General features: G+C 36.5%; 1 non-coding gene across 1 annotated transcript; it reads right to left on the bottom strand.

Moving 5' to 3' along the window:
• Positions 1-2,905: 2,905 nt before the first annotated feature.
• LOC141565159 (U6 spliceosomal RNA) lies at positions 2,906-3,011 on the bottom strand. The gene has a single exon (XR_012488860.1). It is a non-coding gene; the product is annotated as a U6 spliceosomal RNA (small nuclear RNA).
• Positions 3,012-16,065: the final 13,054 nt, after the last annotated feature.

The raw sequence follows: 16,065 nt of genomic DNA, 5'->3' as shown, positions 1-16,065 counted from the left end.
TTCATAGAAACCATTCATTAAGAAACAGACAAGAATAAACAGGAGGAATATTATTTGAGGCCTTGCCTGCAGTGTTTATAATTATTTATTTAGCTATAAATGTCTTCACTGTCACAGAGAATCCAAGCCCTGGAGATAGGGATAGAATGGATTGATTGATAAGGGAATAGGGAACTTTTTGCTAGGTATATGTCAGTGATGAAAGTATTACAAGCAGGTCAAAAGTCAAGGCTCTCCGAAATTCTCTGATGTGTATTATGAAAGACTTGGTGTCCTTATCAGGGAATAATATTAGGATCAGGTTTCAGGGTAGGAGAAAATCCTACCCACTAAATGAGAACAAGAAAGACAGAAAAAAATGGAGACAGAAATTCGGAGGGAAGGAGAGAGAAAGCGGGCATTGATGTAATGAAAGTGATATGTTGATGTATTAAGGACCCTGGAGCATTTGAGAAAATATAACTGTTACTTACACATTGGCCCCCTTTTCTCATAGTTATCCCTGCAGTGCTAAGAAGATAAAGATTGGCTGATTCAGGATGGTGTAGTAGAAGGAACATTACCTAGCACAGTCAGAAATTCTACACTCGAGTCCCAATTCTGAGCCCAGCTAACTAGATGCTCATACATGGCATGAGCAAATTACTTCCTGTTTCTGGGCCTCAGTTTCTTTATCTGTAAAAAATAAAGGTGTTAGATTAGATTATCATGAAGATCTTTTAAATTCTAGTGGCTTATCATTGGTATTTGACATCCAGGAACAAATGGACATTTTCCCATACTCTGAAACAGAATCTGAAGAATGAACAAGCTGGAAGGAAAATCCAGAACTCAAATGGTCATCATACATACTTAGGTCTGATTTTAGATTTTTACCAGAAGCAAGATATTGATTTAAATTATAATTAAATTCAATAAGCCTCTATTGAGTATTTACTATGCACAGAGGTTTATACTAGCTCTTAAAAATAGAAATGTGGGAAGAGGTTGACATTTTTTCATTAATTGGATAGGGAAAAATATCCTTGAATTTTTATGTTACCTTTTGTTCTGGCTCATAATGATCTGCATGATTATTCAGAAAAGTATGAAAATACTAACCATAAATAGACACCTTGGAACAGAAGCCTATGAATCTACCAGACTGGGTCTATAAATAAATCATTTAATTTTAGTCTGAGGGCATTTTCTTTCTCTCTGTCTGTCTCTCTCTTTCTCTCATTAGGAGGATGAAGTGGCTATGACTAAAAAGCTATATTGGGGAGAGTTTCCAGTCACTTTACCTAAATTATCAGGAACTGAGATGGCCAGCAAATGGCTCTGAAGAAAGGAATCCCAGAAAATAGTAACCGGAATCATTGCCCATTAGGTATTACCAAGTCCCCAAAACAAGCAGAAAAACACTTTTTCAGTAGAGATTCCATACCCAGAAATGAAGAAACTCAGCGAGAACACCCAATGATAGCATCAAAAGACAATGAAGGTAGTGAAGAATCAGAATTATAGCTCTAAGCATATTTCCTGGTCACATTTTTTCTCTATGAACATGTCCTTCATGCACAATACCAAAATATGTCAAATTTTCCCATTAATGGTGAATATATGTGTAAAAGAATGCATTCCAAGTACATAGGGAATAGATGTTCTATTGTATCTTCGCTCCCCCCATGCTATTTCATCAAATGCACTTGCTTTGAACTAGTTATTTCTTCTTGCTGTCTAGAAACAATTTAACATATTGATATAATGTATCAATTACATTATTGTAGTTATTTTTGGTGGGAGCTCATGAATTGATTTTGAGTGGATGAAAATAAGATATTTTGAAATTAGTTCAGAGGTCCCTTTTATGAAACAGAATGCCCCAGGTCCTTCATCCCTTAAAAAAAAAAAAGGAAAAATAGTCTTTGGCTTAGAGTCATAAGGCTCTCACTTTAGTATTCTCAGATATTACTAAATACATCTGACTTATACTTTCTATATAAGGAGCATACAGGAACAAAAACCATATAACAGCAGCCTGCAAAAATGGCAAGAGATTAATCCATCGCTGGTATCTTTATAACTTGAGTCCAGAGCGTTTGAGTGGAGATGAAAAGAGGAGTGAATAGCTCACTCTTTAATGTGTAGCAAGATCACATCAGAAGATCACACCATAGCTACAGTCCCCATACTCGCAGCATGTGTTCAAAGTGTAACAGGGACAGACTGGTGATCAGAGCTCACGACTTCATTCTCACAATTAAAAAAAAATATGTGCCCTTGGCTGCAATGTAAATGAATATCCTATTATATTGTAGGAACCTGTATGTTCTCTTCTGACATTTCATTCCCTTTGCTTTATAGTAAAAAAGAGTTCAGGTATATGAGATTGGACTAACAGAGAAAGGGACCTGTGTTCACCACACAGGTAAGGGCCAAAGAAAACAATTTGTTTTTTTTTAAAGTCAAAAGAAAATAAACTAGGAGTATTACATAGGAAAGCAACACAGCTAGTGTAGATGTACAGGCTTTGTGAATAGTTGGCTCTGGGAAGTTCTCTAATGCCAGAAAGAAAATTAGGCTGTGTTTATTGGAAAACAACAAATTATCTCACAGAACATGCCCAATGAGGGTTTATAGGGATTATTAGTTCACTGTGAAATTCAGATGAACAAAAGTTTTTGACCATGCACTGCATTTTAATGCTGAGTAATTGAGAAAGATGCAGGGAAAAGACCTGAGCCCTTTCCTCAAACTGCTTATTATAGAAAACATTTAAAGGACATCACAAAACTGTTAAATTATGTGTGGTACAATAAGTGGTCAGAGATGTTAGGCTATAGAAACAGATCATTAGTCAGGGATTGTGTTTCACTAGTTCATTTTATTTAATTGTAGTTAATTGGACATTTTTTAAAAAGTTAAAAATATAGAATGCTTCATCAATTTCATGTCATACTTGCACAGAGGTCATGCTAATCTTTTTTGTATCATTCCAATTTTAGCATATGTGCTGCTGAAGCAAGCACCAATAATGCACTTTTGTCTTTTACTGCTCCCTAATTGTTTTACATGAACAAATTTTGTTTCATATACAACTTTTAGAGAATGAATTTCATAAAATTATTTCCCCCTTGTGCTCCCCACAATGAGCACATGATAAATGTTCAATAAAAAATGAAATAAATATCAAAAAGTATGGGAAGGGAAGGAAAAGGCTTAAAAAGAGGGGGAGAAATGGAAAGGAAAGTGATCTTTCAACACCAGTTGGAAAGTACCTCATTCCCCTTTTGGGAAAATCTAATTTTTAAGTTTTCCTCACATTAGGTTTAAATTTTCACAAATTCCACTCTTAATTCCTAGTTCTATCATCCTAGATTGATTATTCTTCCAAATCTAGGCAAAACTCAATTCTATGAATGTGTATTTAACATCAATATTGGCTGATTTAATCTAGACTCTGGGAATACAAAAATAAAAATCACACCATCCTTGTCTTCAAGGAGTTTGAATTCTAAGAAAAAGAAAAGAGATATAATATGTGAGCAGAGAAGTATAAATAAGGTATTCTGTAATGAAGCAAAGAAAAGACCTAGACCAAATCCTCTAGGAAGAGAATTTATTTAACTGGATCTATCAGGGAAAGCTACATGGAGAAATAAAGGCAGAGAGACAGAGATAGACAGATAGACATAAATGGAAACAAGGCAGAAACAGAGAATGATCATGAAGAGCCAAAATGTCCAATACACATATTATATAATCACAAAGGAAGAAGGAAGGGAGTTTGGTAATGGGCAGATACAGAGTTGGGAACTGGCAATAGGAAGCAAGAAGTATGCTACCTTCTCTTTGTCTAGTGTGGCAGCCTGTGTTAGTGAAGGAGCATCTAAGATATTCAAAAGATTCAGGCTCATGAGAGGTCTACCCCCTTTAAAGAAACAAAACCATCTATGGCAGACCTCTTGGGCCAACTGTTCAAAGGCTTCTTTGATAAAGAGAATGCTGGGACTGAGATACTGACAAGCTAGAGCGCTCTCCCCTAAATAACTTCCCAGTCCTGTTTCTGTCTCTTTAACTTCAAGATTCCAATCTGATTTTTCTATTGCTCAACATCTACTCCTAGCTTGATCTAGATTCCCTCACCTTCTGAGTATGATCAAAGCTAAAAGCTGATTCCTTATCTCTCCGTAATCTCTGCTCCAGTTCTGATTCCTGGTTCACTCCTAAGAATAAAGGTACAATTATTCTGGACCACCCAGTGTGGTCCTGCTCTACTTTATCTTCAACCATTGACTCTTGATTTTCTTTCAAGTAGGGTTGGGATGGCTCATGTGATTATAAGAATGTGAGAAAAAGGTTCACAATTATTTATGACTTTATAAGCCTAAAAATCATTTTTCCATATGTCATCTCACTTAATTGTCACTACAACCCTTTAAGACATTTTACAAAGGAGGAAACGGGTTCAGAAAAACTAGTGACTTTATAAGAGTTTGCATTTTATGTATGAGTTTTGTACACAACTTCACTTAGATGTATAGTCTATTGAATGAGCATCCAAATCCCCCTTCCCTTTCCCACCATGTCTGAAGTTGGAGATAACATTTGTGGCTTTTCTTCAAGGTCATGAAGAGATTTATGATAGAAGCAGGATTTGAACTCCCTGCCTCATGGTGGTCTAGTCTATGCTTGAGCTCTGCCACTTGCTTACAGTGAATATAAATCCTTCATTTCCTGTTAAGCAGATGTGTTGCTGAGCTAAATCACATTATATTTTCCCCAAGCCATTATCTGAACTCAAAAAACTTATTTGAGTCACTGAATATTTGGTACAATACAGCAAAGGAAAATAGGATAGTTTCCACAATCTCTAGCAAAAACAATTAAAAACTATAACCTGTGCTTTGATGGAGTGAATCTCAGAAAACTTTCCATTTCTGCCACCCCTGTGACTTTCGATGGACCACTTGGACCTTGGCTGCTTTAGGAGGAATTTTTAAGTGTTCATTTAAAAACTGATCAACTTAATGATATAAATATAGGTAATATTTGTACCCACAAAACTTTACATATATCATTCTCATTTGAAATTCAGAGACCTATGAGATTGGTACTACAGGTATCATTAGACTTATTTTCCACACGTAGAAAGGCTGTCACCCCAAAACACAGAGCTAATAAGTGTCAAAGCAGGAATATGAACACAGGGCTATCCTGACTCCAGATATAGCAGACTATCCTTCAAATCATGCTTCCTCTACAAGGAATCCATGGTGCTTAATTTTTGAGACTCTTCCTTGCTTATCTTATATGTTGTAAAATTAAAGGTGATCTCCAAGTCTGAGTTTGTCTTCATGTCTAACCTTTGAATTCCAGCAGACCACTGTTCTCAGTTGGAATGACTTCTCTACTTTTCTCTGGACTGCTACAGGCTCTTATTAGCCCTTTGACTTCTTATTAATAAAAGAGACTAATACTAGTTCCCTCAGAGCAGGGCTGATTCAGTCCCTGCTGGCAATTTGTCTCCCTAACCATATGGTGACCTGTGAGCAACAGACATGGTAAAACATTTAGGTATGAATAAAGGTGGTCATTCTCTATCTGCCCATAGTTCCTGCTGAAGTTCCCGGATTTCTTGAGGTTGCCTGAGAAGATGTGACATTAACATTTCTATTAATATCTTGGCTAATAAAAAAGAGCTTTCTTCTTTGGATTGGTGGGTTGAAAAGAAGGGGGGGAAAGCTCATCTCCATTGAGGTCTCCTGGGATTTTACAGTCATATTTTCCAGGGCAATGTTTAACCTCTGATCTATGTGGCTGAAGCCATTTGTTTCTCTATGACTGGGTGCATGGTTTGGTTCCCAGTAGCTTCAGGGGACACATTCCGACCTTTTACTCTTGGTGCAATTACCTTCTAATTCCAGCCTGAAGGATGACTGATGAGATCAACTCTCAAGTATTTCAAAGTAACTCTTCCAGCCCTTCCCCCCCCACCAAAGACACACACTTCTCTCTCCCAAAGGAAAAAAAAAAAGATGCTTCATTGTCAAAGAGTATAAATGTTTCATTAATTTGGCAAAACATTTGTTATGGGAGAAGAGAGACCCAGCTGAATTCTCTCCATTTCCTGGGCCAAGAATGAAGTCAGAGGTAGTTATAACTGCTGATCTTTATTGAAGAAGGAAAATAGCTAGGCTTTATGCTCTGAAAGGCTCACAAATCTGAATCTCAGCATTGAAAAAATGGAAGATTTCAAACTTATTGAGGACAGGCGCCTAACCACCACCATGCCTAAATAAAATGCATTGTAAATAGGTTCTTAAATATAGCTGTTGAATGAAAGACTGATAGATCTACAGAAGAGCAAGGATTGTTTGATTTTTGACTCTGTATTCCAAGCACCTAGCTCAGAGCTAGGTACATGGTAGGTACTTAGTAAATACTTGTTGATTATATTACTGCAATGAATTTTAAAGAACTGAATAATTTTTGCAACATTTATAACATGGGTACTGAGTAATTATTGAACCAATGGTCTATGGAGGCAGATTTAACAACATATAGTTTTGGAGTTTAAATTAGGGAATGGAGGTTGAACCAAGCTGATTCTCTTCCAATAGAAGAGCCAGAAAGAAAAGCCTTCTTTTTCTGGAGAATCAATCAGTCAACAAGCATTTATTAGATACTTAACACATACTGGGCATTGTGCTAATGGGCTACAAGTACAAGTGGAAAAAAAGAAACAACCTTGCCTAAAGGAGCTTACATTCTAATAGAGGAAGATAGCACATAAAAGGAAGGTGAAAAATGCTTGTAAGGGGTGGGAAGTACATAGTACTTGCATGGGGTCATAGTAGAGAAAGATCACAGTACAGCATAGAGTAGAATAAGACATAGTTCTTAAATGGAAGTTCTCAGAGGAACCATTCATTCAGAGGGAAAGACCAAAGCATGAGGTGTCCTTCCACTATAGGAATTCCAGGTTTGGATTAAGGTTTCAGGGTGATAAATGTTTCCAAGTCATGGCAGAGAAAGGTCAGACTACATCTATCTAGAAGGGGAAAGAGAAGAAGAAACACAATGAGACAAAATTGAACAAAAAATATGGTGGTGGAATAAAACTGAAATTATCATCATATACACAGATACTTATTAAAATTAACTCTTCTCCAAAGTTAATTAGATCACAATTTTAACCTGATCTAGCCTTGTGTGCACTGACTACACTTTTAAAGATACCATGCTATAACAAAACTGGTCTCTGTGTGTGTTTTGTGTATGTGTGTGTGTGTGTGTTTCCCAATCATTACAACTGAAAACATTATAAGATTCATATATCCCTTAGGATGATAGATTTAGCCTAGCTCTACATCTGTCATCCTAAGGGCATACATTGAATCTTACAACTTTTTTCCCAGTTATATCTAAAAACAACATGTGAAAACAAAAATGTTTTTTTGGTTGAATTTTAAAATTGTGACTCATTTGGTCAATCACTAATGAGCTTCTGTTTCTTCACTTGTGCTTTATAGAATTCAAATTAAAGAACTTTGAAAAATTTCAAGTACTTTAAAAGTAATCTCTTTTTATAAGAACAGAAGACTTTGTTAAGCGAAGGGGAAAAATGAAAAAAAAAATTTAATATCAATATTACTTAGATCCTTTTATTCTTGAAGAAATAAAGCTTAGACATATTTGAGTAGCCAGGAGAGGATGATAAGAACTAAGTACTAAAATAGATTTCTAGCTCTAAATTAAATAACAGCTGAAATGAGAAACTCTAAGAAGAAAGTAGAGGAGAGAGCTCTTGACAAAAAAATTCATAAGAGAACAGAAAATTTCAGAGAACAGGTAAAAATCTTATCATAGGCTTTTGCTACATTCTGATATTGTAAATTTAAAAAGGAAAGTTTCTTAGCCATTGTTCAAAATAACTAACTAAAGAAAGCTGAAAGGAGTGTTGTAATCATTGAAGTGAAGAGAAATGGAGATTTTTCTCTTAAGAGAAGAGGCTTACTAATCACAGCACTTCCAGGGAATTAGAAGATAGAGTTACAGGTGGTTCTGAAAATAACACTTGAGCTGAGGGTTAGAGGTAAAGCCAATAGGAAACTTAAAGGCCTGTATAACTCCCTTTAGGAAATATTAACCACAATATTCCACAGTAAATAGTAGATATTACTGAATGCTGGATAAGGGAGATATAACCTTTTTTCCCCCTGGGGAAGAAGTTTACTAACTATAGTATCTCCAGTGGATATTGAAAAGGATATTAAATGACCCAAAAGATAGTAGATAAATAAGACCAGATGGAACAGCAATTCAACATCTGTCAGGGAGCAGCTGAATACAATGCTTCATGGGGATCAGGTCCAGTAGAGAGCAGTGTGATATTAATAGAATACATCAGAAGCTTCACAGAGTCAGAAGTGTGAGCTGTCCTGTGTGTATGTGTCATGTTCATATGTGTTTACTCTGTGTCTGTTCTTTTACATGAATATCCTATCTATGTCTGTTTCCCATATGTGTGCCCTAAAGGTGATTCTTATGCACACCCACTCATCTTACTGAGTGTGATTATTTGTGAAGAAGTGAGTTAAAGATAGAATATTCCAAAAGAATGTTCCATTGGTATTTTATTGCGTTGCTATTTCATTAAATTACTTTGTTTTGAACTCTATTTCCTTTGGATAACTAAAACTCTACTAAACATCAACACATCAGTGAGAGCTTATGAATTATGGTTTGAAAAGAATTTTGGCCACAAAGTACCAAGAACCTGATGTAGTTAACTGAGGAATCATGGAAGAGGGTAGGGTCCAGATGTTACACACGTGGATTCATATACATGCAGAGAAAAAGATTTTCAATTTCTAATTTTCCATATTACTGAATAAGAGAAAGTGTACAGAACTGAAATGATAGCATACCCTAAAATCAATCATCAAAACATCCAAACACTTTGCTCATTAAGTATAGTTATTCTTTTCTTTTGATTTATCTTAAACTGAATGAATTCCTTAAGAACACGCAAACTGAGTATACAAGGAAGAAAATCGTAAACTTGTTAATTAGCAAGGGAAAACCAGACATGTACAGTGCACATGTGAATAATTCAGAGTTGATGGTATCCCTAGTCATATTATTTTTTCTCTATGTGATCAGTGTCAATAAGTAACTCCACATTCCCACACATACACACACAAAAAGGACACACACACACACACACACCATAAAGAACATTTTGACTTTGAACGTTGCCCATATCATCACAGCCAATGGCTATATGCTCATTTATTTACACCACACATAGAGTTAGTCTACAAAGGATAAATAGTATGATCTCAATGAAAGTGAGTTAATATTAACCAGATTGTTGTAATAATTCAAATCTAAGCTAAACTGCATTGTTCAGGTTTAAACTGGGAAAATGCAATCAAAAAATGAAGCTAGCATAAATACACTGATAAGGGAAATTTTCAGTTATGGAATATATTGCCAGTACCATGACTGGCAAAATCAAGTGAAGTTATCCTTAGTACCATTCACCTCACTTGTGAGTTACCTTTCCATCTTTAGCAATACAAGCATCTAGATACATTAGGTCTAGTTTCTTACAAATAATAGATAATCAATAAATATTGAATGAACAAATGACTAAAGAACGATGAATCAATAGTTGTTGTGTTTTTTTTGGCTGTCTAGTCTATCACAGCCCACTCTAGCCTGCTCTCCAGTGCAATGTTTTGAGTATCTTTGTTTCTGTCTATCTCTTTCTGTGTCTGTCTTTCTGTCTCTCTGTGTGTCTTTCTCTGTTTCTATATGAGTATGTATGTGTGTCTGCCTTTCTGTCTCTGTCTCTGTCATTGCCTCTATCTCTGTTTCTTTACACACACACACACACACACACACACACACACACACACACACACACATTCACTAACACACACATACATACATACTTACTGTCCAAACACATTAGCATTCTCTCATTTTCCTACTTCTCAAAGCTCCTATACCCAGCATTCTTGTGAGTCAATTCAAGCCAATATGAAATTAGCTGATAGTGGTATAGGTATTCTATCAGGTGGGCAGAGGAAATATTTTTTAACAGAAAGGCTTTTTAGCCCCTGTTAAGCAACTTTCACCAAGCATCCACTTAGCCTATCAAATATATAAGAGCAGCCCTATAACCCACATTGAGTCATGTCATGGCCTCCCTCCCACCAGTCAGATTTCCTAAAACATAAAGGGAGTATGATATGAAGGAAATAGTGTTAGATTTGTGGTTACTGAACTCTGGTTTGAATCCTACATTGTCATTTCCTAAGACTTGGGGGCATATTACTTAACCTCTCGGGGCTTGGTTGAATTAAGAGACTTCTTAGGTCCCTTACAGCTCTCAATCTATGAACCTATGACTCAAAGTAACCACAATAATAATTCCTTCTTACATTTGTATGTCACTTGAGAATTTTCATAGCATTTTCACAGGTGTTATCACATTCTAGACTCACAACAACCCTGTGAGGTATACCAGGCAGTTAGTATTATTCCTATGTTACAGATGAGGAAACAGGCTCAGGGATATTTAATGATTGACCCAAGTTCATGTTATTAATAAGTGGAGGAACTGGGACTTCAGCCCACAACTTTGATTCCAAGTCCACAGCTCTTTCCACTAAACCACATTGCTTCTCCTAGAGGCCTGAGGAGGATGATTGGGGAATGAATTAGAAAGTATATAGGCTAATCCAGGAAATCATATATAATGAACACAGGAGTGAAGCTATATGGCTGGCCTATTTTGCTCAGAGGAAGGGAACTAGTGAAACATCTCAAAATAGGGAGAGAAGACATCTGGAATTCACACAACTGCCACATCAAATTGTGAAATAGGAGGACTTCAAGGATCTCCTGGTTCCAACTCCTTCCTTTGACAAATGAGGAAACTGAGGCTTAAGGAGGTTGTGGCTTACTTATAAGTAATAAGAGGCAGAAACAAGATCATTTTGTCTTTTATTCCACCTAGACTGCTTCTAGGGTTATTTTGGCAGGAGGGATTATGTGGGTGTAGCAACATCTGCTATTCCAGGCCAGGGTGGCTGAAGAAAAGTGGAAATCCATAATCTCTTAAGGCCATACAAGCCTGCTCCATAAAAGTGTAGTTTCATATATCAGCTGCCCCTTTTATTCAGATCACACTGTTATTCTTCCTGCATCTGTTTGCAATCACTCATGCCATAGCTCCCTGCTAACAATCTAGCGGACAAAAGGCTATAGTGCAGCATGCAGGGTAAATTCCTCATCTCCGCTTGCTTTTCATAAAGCTAAGGCATCATTCAGCCCTTTAAACAATGCAATTTCCTGATTTTCTATCAGAATCTGGGGATGCAACTTAGAGTCACCTCATCAATACCTTTCTCCCTCCCTCTATAAAAGAAGAGGAACAAGTGTTTTGGGTAGAAATGAGTTAACTGTAGATTTCTTTTTTTTTCCCCTTGTGATGGTTGATAGAAAGCATCCAATAGACAAGTTTGTAAACTCAAACCCTGAGTACTTTGACAGTCTCCAACAGGAATCTAATGAAAGCTTAAATTAATATATATATTTCACATAGATTATTTTGTCTCCAACAATAACTTGTGAATTAATAAACATATTAATGTACCCATTTTGCAGATGAAGAAATTGAAATTTAGAAAGTAGAATAATAAATCATATAATATATTATTTATTTATTTATTTATTTTTGAGGCTGGGGTTAAATGACTTGCCCAGGGTCACACAGCTAGGAGATGTTAAGTGTCTGAGACCAGATTTGAACTCCGGTCCTCTTGAATTCAAGGCTGGTGCTCTATCCACTACGCCACCCAGCTGCCCCAAATCATATAATATATTAAGGTTTGAAAAGTACTTTCTCTACAGCTCTACTACTATTCCCATTTTGTGATGTGGAAATTGAAGTTAAAAGAAGAGGCTATTACTTATCCAAAAATGTATACACTATTACTAAATTCTAGAACTTAGATTCTTACTCGGATCTTGTCTGATTCCATGTCCAAATTATTTTTTTGTATTATAATACCCTGCTTTCTTACACAGGCAAAAAAAAAGTGAGGTTATTTTCTTAAGATTACCTGGCCCTTTTAAAACGATCTCAGCATCCTGTTATATTCTATGGTAAATAAAGAGATATTTAATCAAGGTCAGTGCCTGTACATGGTATACCTCAAGTCAGTGGTGCCAAACTTAAAGAGAAATGATTCCTTAAAGGCTATGTTTTGAATTAGGAAACTATCAATTGACATTATGTATATTGTATTACATTTTCATTTATTTTGCAACACATTTCCCAATTATATTTTCATCTCAGTGGCAGAAGGTCTTAGAACAGGCTCCATTAAGAAAATGAGATTTGTGTCTGAAAGAAAAAAGTCAGAGATAAGGATGGAAAGCAGTCAAGATATGAGTGACATCCAGTGAAAAAGGACAGATAGGTAATGTGTCTTGTCCCAGGAAGAGCAAGAAGACCAGTGAAATTGCATCAGAATTATGAGGAGAGGAATCAAAAGTAATAAACTGGAAAGATAATAAGAGGACTGGTGATAAAAATATGTAAAAAGAAAACAGGATTGTATTTTTGATCATGGCAATGATGGGGAGACACTGAAATTATTGAGTTAGGGAATGATATTGTCTAATCAACACCTTAGAAGATGGACAATGATAAGCTAAATTATTCCCTATTTTCCAAACAGAAATATGTTTCTCATGCTCGTGCTCTACTATATTAAATCTGGATGAGTTGAAGAAAAGAGAACCAAATTGTTTTGATATCCTTTTAAAGTTAAATACTGGAAAATGAATGAAGTATTGGGATTTTCATTTCCAGAACCCTCTCCATCTACTTAGCAGCTATTGTTCCTGTTGTGCACTGTCCTACAGTGATAATAGGATGATTGGAGCATCTTAAAATTGTCAACTGATGCCCAATGCATTATTTTTGCAACATGTTACTTAAGCACTGGATTCATGTCTTTACTTTAAGTCCCTAGCATCCCTTAATCTCTTCTTTAGTTCAGTCATTAATTCAATAATCATTCATAAAATGCCCACTACTTACCAAACACTATATTAAACATTAGCAGCAGTATTTTAAGTGTTGGGTTTAAACAAACAATCAAATCTTCCAACAAGATAAGTTTCTTACTGCCAATAAAAAGATAGACAAAACACCAATAACAACTTTGATTCTTCTGCTATATTTTGCACATCATTCTGCTTCCCATGAATTTATTTATCTTAACATTTTTTAAAGGAGCATGAATCTCCATTATTGAGGAAAGACAAAATCCCTACACACATATATATATATATATATGTGTGTGTGTGTGTGTGTGTGTGTGTGTGTATTTATGTATGAATATATTTATTCATTGAAATATTAAAATAGATCTATGTCATTCATCTTTCTCTAGTAGATTTATTCCAAGGGCATGGAGGGAGCAAATACAAAGGAAATTTATTGTTAGAGATAGAGACATCCAAGGTTATTTCCATGGGCCATGCCTTTGTTCTAACCAGGTGACTGGACAGTAGCTTGGGCAAGAAGCCAGAGTACAGAGGAGATAACTTTACTAGTTATGCTACCTGAAGTTGTTATATTCCATTTGAAGCTTTGTAGTCTAGTGAATAGGATTAGGAGTCTAATCCATTCTCTGCAACTATGAGTTCAGTTTCTTGGGGATATAATTTAGCTTCTCTGAGCTGTGGTTACTAATCTGTAAAATCAAGGGAGTTGGACTGGATGGCCTCTAAAGTCTTGTTTTGGCTCCAACTCTATGATTTTATATAGGCACTTCCTCCCACTACCACCATCACCAAAGGCAAGATTCATATTAGCCCTATCCCATTTTCACCTACACTGATTCTTTAAAAAAATAATAACAAAAACAAACCCAAAAAACCTTAATTTCCTCCCTAACTATCCTTAATTAACTCACCTGAATAGGAAAATTGGGTGAAGGAAAGAAGAGAGGAATGCAGAAAGTGGAATTTGTTCCTAAAGAAGGGAAGTAAAGGAAAAGGGATAGTATATGCATTTATATAGCACCTACTACATGCAAAGTGCTATGCTAATCTCTTTGCAAATATTATCTGTTTTGGTCTTCACTTGATGGAAGAAAACCTTGGAGGAAACACAGGGATCAGAAGATCCTTTACAAGTCCATTAACCCACCTGAGTTTTAATTCACCAATCTATAAAATAGGTATACTCACAATTATACAATTGACTTCAGGAGATCATTGGGTGGTAAAGGTCTGTAAGCTGCAAAAGGCAATACAAAAGTAAGCTATTATTGCTCTTCTATTCATGACGTACTGCATGATATAGAAAGCTTCTGAATATATGTTAGGGAAGCAAAAGTTCTAGTGTGCCTAACCATATCAGAAATATTTGAAAAATTGACCCATGGTTAGACTCTTGACCCAGGATCAGTCTCTCTAAGCCTGGAGAGGTTCAGTACTAGAAGGCTGACCACTAACTCTTAGGTACTTAAACCATGGTAACTCGGACTACCAGGTTGTGGGTTCTTGGGATCATGGATCTTAAGCAAGAAAAGACTTTGGGGATCATGTGGTCCAATCTACTTATTTTTATCAATAAATACCTGAGGCCCAGGGGATTTAAGTGAATAGTCCATGGCCAAAAAAAAATTGTTAGAAGTGAGATAAACCCAGATTGTCTGATTCCAGAATCAATGATCTATCTCTATCCACCATATATTTTTAAAGGTGGTGCAGCAATGTGATACAGCAATAGGGAACACAAAATTATTAAATCATAGGCCTTGTGAAGATGAATAAATTAAGCACTTAAAACAAGAGTGAAACAGTCTGTCCTCAAGAAGCTTACATTCTAGTAAAGAATGCAGCACACACACACATATACACACACATATAATTCTAAACTATTCTTAATATAAAAGTTATGATATACTCTATAGATTTAATTCACATTCTGATCCCTTTATTAAGAAAGATGCTTACCTATATAAAATATATAAAACACAGAGAGAATGTATACAAAATGATCACAAGATTGTTGTGGAAGAGAGGATACTAGCAACTGAGAGGCTCATGAGAGACTCATCATCACACTGGCCTTCCCCAAGACAAATGTTGACTCCCTGGTGTTGGTGGAGGAATGTGCTGTCTAGATAAATCTGGCCACTTTATATAAATCTGAGCCTGTGCCACTTCAAAAGGTAAAAAATAAAGTGTTTCTTTGAAAAAGACACCAGGCCAGCTTGGCGGCTGTCTCAGCCTCTGGTCTACAAATTGCAGACACAGCAACCCTGCCTCCAAAACTACCAGCAGGGTAGGCCGGAGGTGGTAGTGACGATTGGCAGGGGGAATGGACGCTCTCCCTCCCCCCACCGTCCTTGTTTTTTATTTGGTCACTTGGCATCCCCTAAAAGGGTTCTGCTGCTTTTTACAAGCTCCCACAAAGGACCTGCAGTCTTGTGAGAATGCTGATCAAAACCATATTCAGACTGCCTCCCACTACTGCCTCAAGTCTATCCTTCCTTCCCGAGGAGGGTAGCTTTTGTGCCAGAACACCCTCTCTCTCCCATGTACCCTTCACCCCTGGCATTGGCCAACCTCCCCCAGACCCCTGTCAATGGTTTGTCTAGCCCCATTAAGGAAACTTATGGCCCCATTGCTTTCTCCTTCGGCTTGACTAAATACTGAGAGATATGGGACTAATTTATGTAAGGATTGGGAGTTCAGGGATAAGGAAAATAGTAAAAGGTGGAATGAAAAGAGGGAAAGAAAAAGTGTTTAAAAGAAAGCAGACCTCATGATTGTGGGAGAGACATGGACTTTTTCTTCCCCTCTTTTATTAGCACACATGAGGTCTCCAAGCCTGCTGGTGCCTCAATCTGGTTTGCATTTGCTCAGCCATGATTTTAGCTGTTTCTCTCGATAATTTGACTTGATTACTCTCTGAAAGGGCAGACAGAGCCTGGAGTAGCCCCACTCTCGTTTACCTGTCACTCTTGACTCTGCTTT

This window comes from Sminthopsis crassicaudata, chromosome 3 (genome assembly GCF_048593235.1).
Source record: "Sminthopsis crassicaudata isolate SCR6 chromosome 3, ASM4859323v1, whole genome shotgun sequence".
NCBI lineage: Eukaryota > Metazoa > Chordata > Mammalia > Dasyuromorphia > Dasyuridae > Sminthopsis > Sminthopsis crassicaudata.
The sequence above is the reverse complement of the archived record's forward strand: the minus strand, read 5'-3'. Positions and strand labels throughout refer to the sequence as shown.